Genomic DNA, 12958 nt, shown 5'->3' with positions numbered 1-12958 from the left:
AACAATTACTTGAAACATAAGCGAAAGTAAATGACCATTGAAGACCCTGTGGTCCGTCTTCGTATTGAGCAAGTGTAAACGTTAATATTGTTGAGCACGGTCACTCCTCGAGAGGTAGCAAGTGTAAAGGAAAGTTTGAGACGCGCAACAAGGGGAAAGGGTTCAAGCTTGGATTTAAAGGTGGTGTTGCCAAGAAGCCAAAGAGAGACACTCCCAGACAGGATAACATGGTTGATGATTCGACACCTTATTTATATGGTTTCTGACCTCATCATTATGATTTTCGAGGTTAATCTAGTTGGTTCTAATACCAAGGAGTGGCGGGTTGACACTGGGGCTACCTGCCATGTTTGTGCTGATAAGAGCATCTTAACACTTTCAAAGAGGTTATTAATGGAGATAAGCTATTTATAGGGAACTGTGCTACATCTAATATCAAAGGTGAAGAAAATGTGATTTTGAAGATGGCGTCAGGAAAGGAACTCACTTTGACTAAAGTATTGTATGTTCCTGACTATAGTTTGTTAGTTTTTACGGTTAGCCATATAAATCTTCGTTTATTGTACTCTTTTTTTAAAATAATTTAAATTAAAATAGATATGATTTGGAGAACGTTACAAATGATACAAATATAAACGATTCATTTAAATTAATCCTACAAACTACTTGAACAAAACACAATGATTACATTCTAAAGTCTAATCCAACTGTATTGTATGTAAATAGACGACTTACATGAACAACCCTGAATTCAAACCAATATAACATTGACCTCAAAACACAATAGCAACAAACATGTAATCCCCTTGAAGCAATCAAACCACACATCTTCGCTTATCCCGACCATGAATCCGCCATGAAACAATTGATAGTGAGAAATTCGAAGGATTATCTGGCCCGAAACAACGAAGTCCATCAAGGCAAAAATGAAACGAAGACTAGCCATAAATGTAAAAACCACCACTAAACAACCACAAAACAACCAACAACATTGATAACCATTAGACGCACCAACCATCCACAATCACCTCGAAACATCGACCAAACCCTACAAAAAACTCCTAAATCTACATAAAGCAGTAAAACCCCAAATCTATTACTTACAGATGCATACCACAACTCACCTAAAGGAATCATCCCATGTCTACCTTGTAAATCAACATCAAGATAAAATTCAACACATGCAATAATGAGAAATGCAGATGGATTAACAACCATTAAAGTGCCAATTACGATTATGATCTAACCATCTTTTTGCCACTTCTTGAATATGTCGTACAAATACATGACCACATCATAGTTCCTTAAGAAGGAAGTTGTCTACAATTGCATCATCACGAGTTGTATTCCCTTTTCATCTTACTCGCCATACAAGCTTTAGCATCAGTTTGGGACCTTTGTAGTCGGTGGTGATGTCATCATTTTTAAATCATTGGTGGACAACATAACACGCATACGATTTCTTAACTGAAATTGCCTACCATTAAGGATTGAAGTGCCATTAACCAGATCTTAAAAAGGTTTATGGCGATGTTAATCATTAATTGTGACGTTTTGATAATATTACATTTAATCGTTTCAGCGAGTAATAAATATGTAGTAGCTGAATACTTGAATAGTACAAATAAGTTTTTGTATATTTTTTATTTTTACTGATATTTTATACTATGTTCCTAAAAGTGAGTTAAAAATGTTAATTTATTAAAACTAAAAATAATGATAATAACTAAACATATGTCAAGAAAACAAACTCAAACGTGAAAAAATAACAAAGACCTATGCTAACATTTTTACTTTAGAATTCAAAAACTACTCGTAATAATTAAAAATCAAATTCTTATATAGAACAATTTAAATTCTGATAAAAAATAATGACTATTAATCGAGTCAACAGCAAGTGTTGATTTATTGACGACTTAATCGTCGCTTAGAGCTTAAATTGAATTTCCAGCTTTTTTACAACATAGTTTTAGTATCAAGCAGTATCAAAATGGTGAGCTGAGCAGGGTTGGATGACAAGTTACAAGTTGAAGCCCCAAGTTTTTGCAACTTAATATATATATATATATATATATATATATATATATATATATATATATATATATATATATATATATGTATAATACTTATAAATCTCCATATATAATTATTGATAATACATAGATTTATATATTAACTAATAGACAAAACACTGTTTAACTATTCACCAATAGTAATCGAGGGTATTTTCGTCATTTCACTTTTTTTTTTTTTTTTTTTTTTCAAAGTAATCAGATTGGATGAAATAAAAAATACCCATATAGAATGAAAGGCTGTAAAGAGGAATAATTAAAGAATCAAACTTTTATAAACGAAGTTAAAAATATCCTATCCTCCTAAAATACAATACACATGGCTTAAAACGAATTCGCTATCAAAAAAAAAAAAAAAAAACACACCGACAGAGTTGATGATGAAGTGGAGGCATCAGCAGAAAGAGGCAAAAAGATGATCAATAAAGCTGTAAAAAACACACCACCATTATGGTGGCGGTGTAGGCCCATCTTTCCCACCGGAAAAACTTCAAAGCGGCGGAGCTACGGTGGTGTTGTGGTAGGCCTGGTGGCGTTAAATATGAAAAAGGTTTTTTTTTTTTTTTTTTTTTTTTTTTAGTTTTGTGAGAAGATCATAATAGAATTGAAGTAGAGTGGCAAAGAAAGAGGGTCAATGAGCAAAAAAAAGCAGCAAGTTCACATGGGGTCATCTGTGTTTGTCAAACATTATTCGGTGTCATTTATCATCTTTATATAGAATAATAATAAAATAATAATAAAAATGTTTTTTTCCAATTTATTTATATTTATATTTATATAATAAAAGAAACAACTCTTAAATGTTACCAAAAGATGTCGAAAAACATTCTTTTTTAAAAAACCAACCAACTTAAAAAAAAAAACGCTAAAAGAAGAAACTTTCACAAAAGGAATAACCTTCAATGTTAAATGTCGAAAAAAATTCTTTTTTACAAAATAGATTAAGACTTTTTTTTAACTCGTATTCAAAACGGAGCCCCCGGCGCGAAGCGAGGGCTCCGCAACTAGTTTATAACATATATATTGAATTATATTTTTCATATAATTTATATTTATATTTATATATATATATATATATATATATATATATATATATATATATATATATATATATATATATATATATATATTACTTATAAATCTCCATATATAATTATTGATAATACATAGATTTATAACATATATATTGAATTATATTTTTCATAAATATAATATACTACTTTAATATGTGCAGTTAGGAAGTTTTATACAGTTGAAAAGGAGCCTTTCCCATATCAATCCATTTGACTTGTTAATGAGTTAATTGCTTAGATTTTGATATGTTTATAGTTATGTGGTTGTCGATTTCTTGTGGTTCTGATAGTTTGGAATGTATAATTTTGTTAATATCATATCTCATTTATTGTACGGATTTTATGCTGTTTGTTGCTATGCTATCTGTTTGTTGCTATGCTATCTGTTTGTTGCCTTCTTTCACTTAAAATTGTTATGGTTTGTGAATATTAGGGTATATATAGACTATATATGACATTCTTTGTGAATGCTCGACTTATTAAATGGGATTTGATTTGTTGATGTTGTATTGTTGTTTCGATGCAGTACTATGGTTTGTGAATACAGTAAAAACTCGATAAATTAATACTCGATTATTCAATAAACTCTCCAAGATAATATTTTTTCCCGGTCCGACTCGGGGATAGGGTGCTAAATTAATAATTCGCTACAATTATAAAATAATACAATTTTGATAATTTCTTTAGACCCCATATAAAATATAAATTAATAATTCCTTATACAGTATATAGCATATTACATGAATGATTTATGAAGGTTTCTTGAAAAATGATTCAATTGTCTTTTGTTTTTTGTTGAAATCAATTTCTCCTTGAATCTCGTCTCTAATTTTTCTTAGCATGGTAAGAACTTCTGGTGTTGTTTTCTCATAGCTCAACAAGAAATTATTCAATGTGATTGCCGCTTTAATAGCTTCGTTTCGCGAAGGGGGCTCCATTGTAGAACTTTCATCATCTTCTTCATCGATATCATCTTTATTAATTTCAATAACGCTTTCAATAATTTCTTCATCAGTCAACAACTGTGCAACTACATTTTCTTCTGGGTGAGTCAGAACATCTTCGACATCCATTGCATTGAAAGATTCATTGCATCTAATACATTTATTTTTGCTGGATTTGGAATCCCTAATTCATAACCCTCCAAAAGGCTTCTATAAAATCGACGACGATAATGCATCTTAAAAGCTCGTATGATCCCCGCGTCACAAGGTTGAATTTTTGAAGTTGTGTTTGGTGGCAATAAAAATAATTCAACATTTCGTAATCCTTCAATAATTTTTGGATGAGCAGGGGCAATTATCCACAATCAAGAGAATTTTTCTTCCAACCATTTTTTTATCAAGTTGGCGAACATATTCTTCAAATAACACACCAGTCATCCAAGCTCGTTTGTTAGCACGGTACTCACAGTTCAGACTGTTCAAGTTTACATTCTTGGAGCACCTTGGTTTAGCATATTTCCCAATAATCCATAAAGGAAGTTTTTTCGAACCGTCCCCATTACAGCAAATAGCAATAGTTAGTCTTTCCTTGTCTTGTTTTTTCCTTTCAAGCTGCATTGTTGCAAGGGAATGATACGGTTGGAGTCTAAAAAACAAACCTGTTTAAGATCAAAACATGTAAATACTTACATCACTAAAGTACAAAATATAAAATAAAATAATAAAAGAACAAACCTGTTTCATCCATATTAAAGATGTCTTTCATTTCAAACTGATCAACTTTGTCTCTTATGGATTTTAATTTGTCCTCCATGCCCTCCGTTTCAACAGATCCACTCTCTCCAAAACACCAAAAATTATTAATTTCATATCTTGCTTTGAACTTTCCAAGCCACCCAATAGAAAAAGTAAAGTCTGGAGTATCCACTGGATACATATCTTTCATGAACTTTTTCGCCTTCTCAATGATTAGTTCACCTGTCATATTCACATGTTCTTGATATTGAAGAATCCATTCACATAGAGATTTTTCTAGGTCAGAAAGTTTTGCCGGTTTGTGTCGCTTAACATCGCATCTTTCGGGAGCAAGTGAGAGATACTCTAAAGACCGCTTAACTGTATTCGATATTGTCGCTTGACTCACCTGCAAACCATAGTTACTATGAACCCATTCTTGCAATTGCTTTTGAGTAAGACTTGGATTATCCTTGTTGTGCTTGTATAATGCTCTTCGAATCTCGTCTGTCATTGTTGTTTTTTTCACACCTTTAAGATGGGAAGCCATGTTGTGTGTATGATTTGTTTGTGTTAACCTATTTTGATCTTGTATTTATATAGAAAATGTTTTTAATGTCTATAGAGTGATACATTGAACACAAGAAGCATAATAAGGTGGGAGATTGAAGGTTTCTTTCAAATTGGGACGTTCATTTGATATACATGCATTGTATACAATAATTAAGTGAAAGGTTGAAAGGTGTTTGTAAACTAAGTATTCTACTATAAATTAATAAAATATTAATTAATATATAAATTAATAATTATTAATTTATCGATTAATTAATAACTCTTTTAATTAATAAATTTTGGTGGTCCCAAGTGTATTATTTTATAGAGTTTCTATTGTATGTGCAATTAGGAAGTTTTATATAGTTGAAAAGGAGCCTTTCCCATATCAATCCATTTGACTTGTTAATGAGTTAATTGCTTAGATTTTGATATGTTTATAGTTATGTGGTTGTCGCTTTCTTGTGGATCTGTTAGTTAGGAATGTATAATTTTGTTAATGTTGTAATTTAGTAGTTAGTAACTACTTTCATGGCATATATTATATAAGATTAGAAACTTCTGTACTATATAAATCTTAAAAAATGAATGGAGAATAAGAGTAACACTTGTGTTTGAGAAATAATGGTGCATTGTTTGCTTATACTCGATGAATATTTATACTACAATACAAATGCTATATGCGTTCAATTTTCAATGAGGAATAGTAAAAGATATGGAGTGATATAATTGATCATTCAAATCTTGGACTTTAGAGGACACATATCTTGACTTTTAGAATACTTGTATATTCAAGATATTATAACACTCCCCCTTGAATGACAATTTAATATAGAGGAACCATTACTGCCTCGTTAAAAACATTGCTAAAGAAAACTCAGTGGAAAAAAACTTTAGCTAAGGGAAAAAGAGTGCAGCATAGAGTTGGCTCCCCCTCATGTACACATTGCTAAGCTGTTACATCTTTTGAACATGCCTCATGCCAATATTGTGAGTATGCGTTCTGAAAATAGCAGTTGGAAGTGCTTTGGTGAAAAGATCAGCAGAGTTTTTGCTGAATTGAACAGATCTCATTTCAATCTGGTTGTCCTTAATGAGATCTTGAGTGTATCAGAAGAATTTAGGAGGTATGTGTTTTGTTCGGTCACTTTTGATATATCCTTTTTTCATCTGTGCTATGCAAGCTGCATTATCTTCATAGATAGTTGTTGGGCTTTTATTGCGTTCTAGTCCACAAGAATCAGTAATGATTTGTCTCATTGATCTCAACCAAAAACATTCCCGAGTAGCTTCATGTAATGCAATCACTTCGGCATGATTTGATGATGTTGCAACAAGTGTTTGTTTTTGAGAACCCCATGATATTGCAGTACCTCCATTTAGAAATACATATCCAGTTTGAGATTTAGCTTTATGTGGATCAGATAAATAACCTGCATCTGCATAACTAACCAAATCTTGTTTTGATTCGTTAGAATAAAATAATCCTAAATCAGTAGTTCCTTGAAGGTATCGAAATATGTGTTTGATCCCATTCCAGTGTCTTTGGGTAGGAGCTGAGCTGAATCTTGCCAACAAATTAACTGCAAAAAAAATGTTAGGTCTTGTACAATCTGTAAGATACATAAGAGCTCCAACTGCACTAAGATATGGCACTTTTGGTCCCAGAATATCTTCATGATCTTCACAGGGACGAAATGGATCAGTGTCAACATTAAGTGATCTAACAACCATAGGAGTACTTAATAGTTTTGCCTTGTCCATTTTGAAACGTTTTAAAATCTTTTCTGTATACGTTGTTTGATGTACAAGTAAACCATTAGGCATATGCTCAATCTGCAAACCAAGACAATACTTGGTTTTTTCGAGATCTTTCATTTCAAATTCTTTCTTTAGAAGTTGAATGGCTTCATGGATCTCTTTATTTGTACCTATGATGTTAAGATCATCGACATAAACGGCTATGATCCATATCCGGATGTTGTTTTCTTAATGAATACACATGGGCAAATAAGATTATTTGTATACCCTTTGCTTATCAAGTAATCACTTAATTGTTTATACCACATGCGACCCGATTGTTTTAACCCATATAAAGACCTTTGTAACTTGATTAAGTACATTTCTTTAGGTTTTGCATTGGATGCAACTGATACCTTAAATCCTTTAGGTATCTTCATATATATATATATATATATATATATATATATATATATATATATATATATATATATATATATATATATATATATATATATCACTAGCAAGTGATCCATATAGATAAGCATTCACAATATCCATGAGATGCATATCTAAATTTTTTAGAAACTGCCAGGCTGATTATCTAAGAGTAATTGCATCCATAACAGGAGAATAATTTTCCTCATAATCCATTCCTGGTTTTTGAGAAAAACCTTGAGCTACAAGTCTAGCTTTATACCTTGTAACATCATTTTTCTCATTTCTTTTTCGCACAAAAACCCATCTATATCCCACAGGTTTCACATATTTAGGTATGAGAATGATAGATCCGGAAAATTTTCTTTTATTGAGCGATTCAAATTCAGCTTGTATTGCTCCTTTCCAATGATCCCAATCATGTCTATTTTGACATTCCATGACAGATTTTGGTTCTGGATCATCATCATCATTCATGATGTCATATGCAACATTATATGAAAATATCTCATCAATATTTTTCATTTCATTTCGATTCCATAATATTTTTGAATGTGCATAATTGATTGAAAATTCCGTATTGACATCATCAATCTCCTCTGCAGAAGGAGTATTGATTTGCGGTTCTTCTTGAACACTTTCTTTTACCTCATTATCAGCTGATTTTCTTTTTCGAGGATTTTTATCTTTTGAACCAATTGGTCTCCACGTTTCTGGCGTGGCAAATACTCAAGAGTGACATTATTGCCAGCTTTTGGAATTTCAATTAAAGCTGGAGCATTTGCTTCTGGTATATATGATTTAGTCACTCTTTTTGTATCTGTAAATGCATAAGGAAATTTATTCGCAAGTTCTTGCATATGCATTATTTATTTATTTATTTATTTTTTTGAACTTAGGTCTCGCATTCTTTTGTGCGAGGATCAAGATACATTAATTGAGGTTAACACCATGAAACATCATTTTCTTTATTTTTTATTTCTCCCCCTAATCTAGGGAACAATGTTTCATTGAAGTGACAATCAGCAAAACGTGCTGTAAAAACATCACCCGTCATGGGTTCAATATATCTTATGATTGAAGATGTTTCATATCCAACATATGTTCCCATCCTTCTTTGAGGAACCATTTGTTGTGGTGGTGCAATTAAAAATACACTGCACAATCAAATGTTCTAAGATGGAAAATATTTGGCTCTCGACCAAAATTAAGTTGGTAATGGAGAATATTTATGACTTGCACTTGGTTTAATGCTAATTAATGTCGCATCATGTAAATTTACATGTTCCCATATAAATATTGAGAGTTTTGTACTCATTTCCAATTGTCTAGTTATTAGCTGTAAGCGTTTATCTATTGATTCAGCTAAAACAATTTTGTGTATGCACATGAGCAACTGGATGTTCAACAACAATCCATGTAGACATATAATAATCATTAAATGCTTGAGATGTTAACTCACCAGCATTATCAAGTCTCATCCTTTTAATGGTGTAATCAGAATAATGTGTTCTCAATTTCAAGAAACTTTGCAAATGCCATATTACGGCTTGATAACGCACAAACATGAGACCATCCGCTAGATGCGTTTATTAGAACCATGAAATATCAAAATGGTCTACATGGTGGATGAATTGGTCCATATATATAACCTTGAATTATTTCAAGAAACATTGGTGATTCTTTCTCAATATTCTTTTCATTAATCACCATATGTGCTTTTCATTAATCACCATATGTACTTTTTCATTAATCACCATATGCGCTTTTCATCATATATCCTTTTCACTATATGCGCTTTTAATCATATGCGTTGTGCTTTTCATCATATGCACTTTTCATCATATGTGCTTTTAATCATATGCGCTGCGCTTTTCATCATATGCGCTTTTTATCATATGCACTTTTAATCATGTGCGATGCACTTTTCATCATATGCGCTTTTAATCATATCATCATATGCGCTTTTAATCATATGCGCTGCGCTTTTCATCATATGCGCTTTTCATCATATGCGTTTTTCGGTGCTACATAGATATTTCTCATTTCCGGTTATCATTGACTGATAATCATATCCATTATGATAAATATCAGATAAACTTAACAAATTTCTCTTTGATTTTGGAGAAAACAAGGCATTGTTTATCAGAAAATTCGTACCATTTGGTAATATGAATTTTTGCCTTTTCCGTTCCTTATATCAAGTTTGCAAGACCTGATATAGTATTTATAATTCCTTCATTTGATTTAAATCAATGAAATATTTCTTAGATTTAAATCAAGAATCGTTATCCACTGCCTAGGATCGACGATTTGTTTGATCAACTCCAAGGTGCGACGTATTTCTCTAAGATCGACCTACGGTCCGGCTATCACCAAATGCGGGTCCGTGAGGAAGATATTGAGAAAACGGCTTTTCAAACGCGTTATGGGCATTTTGAGTTTGTAGTAAGGCCTTTTGGTCTTACGAATGCACCGGCGGCATTCATGGATCTTATGAACCGAGTGTGCCAACCTATGTTTGTGACGACCCGTCCTAATCCTCCTGGACGAAGTCATAAACATTTGGTCCCTTTGCGATGATCAACTCCAAGTAGTATCCTTAACATGAGCTAATGCACAGCGGAAGACTTAATTCGTACCTGAGAATAACATGCTTTAAAACGTCAACACAAAGGTTGGTGAGATATATAGGTTTGATGCTAGCAGCGCTATAACAATGGAACACAAGATTTCATATATAAACATTTTAATAAAAATATTCTAAGTGGTTGAGCACTTGGTAACCATACTTAACATTTAATCACGTCGCATATTCCCTTTATTATGAAATCTTACTACACCGTACCAAGTGTAGTCACGAAACGAAGTACTGTGCAACCGTTGAATACTAGTCGTCCAGTCCGGTTGGGGTTGTCAGGCCCGATAGATCTATCAACAGGATTCGCGTTTACAATACCGCTGTAAATATTAGTTACCAAGCTACAGGGAAATATGCCAGTGGTACAACTCAACGTAGAATATATTTTTCAGTTACTTGTGTCCATAACGTAAAACATAAAAATACATGTATTCTCATCCCGAAATATTTAGAGTTTAAAAGTGGGACTATATACTCACTTTCGTCTTGAAGATATGTAATTTTGACTTGGTCTCCGATTGATATCACAAACCTAACCATATATAATATATCAATACCTTTTCTTTTTAAACAATCGTCACGTATATATACTTATAATACTTTTAATAATTCCTTAGTCCGTAGTTAGCAGTTCGATGTTAGTAATTCAATTTTAAATGGTTCATTTTTAGGTGATTAATAAACCCCCAATGAAATAAATAAAAACCCCATCGTATATGTATTGGTCGAGATTAATCTTGACCCACGGTACCGGTGTTGTCAAATGACGTGTTGCGTACATAAAGTACCGGTGTTGTCAAATGACGTGTTGCGTACAATCATGGGATCTTATGATTAATATTCTCGTATTGTTTACGGGTGATCCTGAACCATATAAAATTAAATTATGAGTACATATATATAAAATATCATGTTATTTTAGAAAGATGTGATTTATTTAATTTTTTTCCAATTAATCACGTAGCTAAATTAGTCTTGGATATCCGATTTCGTTTTGGTCATAGTTTCTTCGTTACAACTCCGTTTTCGTTGGTTCAACTTGCCACTTCCTTGGATCGAGTCCCTCTTTAAGAATATGAACTGTAAATACCTTAGTTTGTATTCAAAATCATAGGTCATAGGTCAAACTTTGGTGAAACTTATGAAGTTAATCATTTTCCATCATGTAAACAACCTTAAATGATTATTTTTCTAAAAATACTTATACTTTGAGTTAAATCATAAAATTTTTATGCGTTAACATATTCATAGTAAAAATCATTTTTCCAGAAAATAAACCTCCAATTCAAAGTTCAAGATGGTTTTTAATTATCCAACCCAAAACAGCCCCCGGTTGCACTCCGACGACGTAGATTCAGTTTTAAGGTGTTCTTTGTAAAAACAAGTTATATCTTGTTAAGTTAGCATATCATTATGATATATTACAGGTCTTAAAGTGTTTTAAAAGTTAAGTTAGAAGGATCTATTTAGTTTGCGAACAAGTTTGAAATAATTCAAACTATGTTCTCGTTGTTATAATTTATAACTCAAAATAAGATAGCTTTATGAATATGAATCGAATAAAATTATGAATAAGGTTACTACCTCAAGTTACTTGGATAAAGCTACTAGAAAGGAAGTATAATTCTTGATCTTCAAAGAGTTTTTGAAATGGGTTCAAAAGATTGAAAGTATAAACTTGAAATGGATGATCTTCATGAAGTGTTCTTGTTTGGTTTTTCTTATGATAATTTTAGGTTGTTTTAAGACTTATATTTGAAGTGTTTTTGCTGAATTGAAGTAGTAGAACAAAGGCTTTCAAGTGTGTGTTTTTAGGGAGTAAAATCTTAGAATAAAAATTAGAATGGAAATGATATAGATATAGATATAAAATGTCATATATATATAGATATAAAGAGATTCCAAATTGATATTTTAGCTAGAAGTTAAATACTAGATGTTAAGAGTTGTTAAACATGTTCCCCCATGACTAAAAAGGTTGAAAATGATGTTTTACTATTGGTATATACGAATAGTAAATACATCCAGAAGTTGTGTATAATACGGGTATAAATACAAAATTATGTTGTTTATGTGTTTAAAGATGTCTCATGAGTCATATGTAATGACAAGGATGTCATTTTCAATTATAAAATGTTGAAAATGATGTTTTCCTATTAGTATATTCCAATAGTAAATACATCTAGAAACTATGTATTAATACATCTTAATTCAATACATATATATTTATTTTAACTTAGAAGTTATAACGTTTATATATATATATATATATATATATATATATATATATATATATATATATATATATATATATAAAATATAATAATATAATAATATTGAAATAGAATATAATAATATAATATTATAATAAAGTAATAATATAATAATAATAAAATAATATAATAATAAAAGGAAAAGGAATCAAATGTGTTTAATTATAATAATATAATAATATAATAAAGTAATAAAATAATAATATAATAATATTGAAATGAAATATAATAATATAATAATAAATTTAGAATCAAATTTGAATCGTAAATTTTAAAAAAGTCGTATTTATTAAATACTTCAGGGGTATATTATGTAACTTATAATTAATAATTTCCATCATGTCATTTTCATGTGAATAGTAAATTAATTAATTTCATTTCATTTACCATTCATATGAATAGTAAATGAATTAATTTCGATTCAACTATTTAAGCTACACATTGTTGTACGTTGTGCTTTACAAATTGTACATTTTTAATTTAACTTCGT

The 12958-nt window shown here is 30.9% G+C and overlaps 1 pseudogene; it reads right to left on the bottom strand.

The window, feature by feature from the left end:
* Positions 1-3894: 3894 nt before the first annotated feature.
* LOC139889680 (CENP-B homolog protein 2-like) lies at positions 3895-5377 on the bottom strand (annotated as a pseudogene).
* Positions 5378-12958: the final 7581 nt, after the last annotated feature.

The sequence above is a fragment of the Rutidosis leptorrhynchoides genome, chromosome 2 (genome assembly GCF_046630445.1).
Source record: "Rutidosis leptorrhynchoides isolate AG116_Rl617_1_P2 chromosome 2, CSIRO_AGI_Rlap_v1, whole genome shotgun sequence".
Lineage (NCBI taxonomy): Eukaryota > Viridiplantae > Streptophyta > Magnoliopsida > Asterales > Asteraceae > Rutidosis > Rutidosis leptorrhynchoides.
This window is presented reverse-complemented; position numbering and strand designations above follow the sequence as displayed.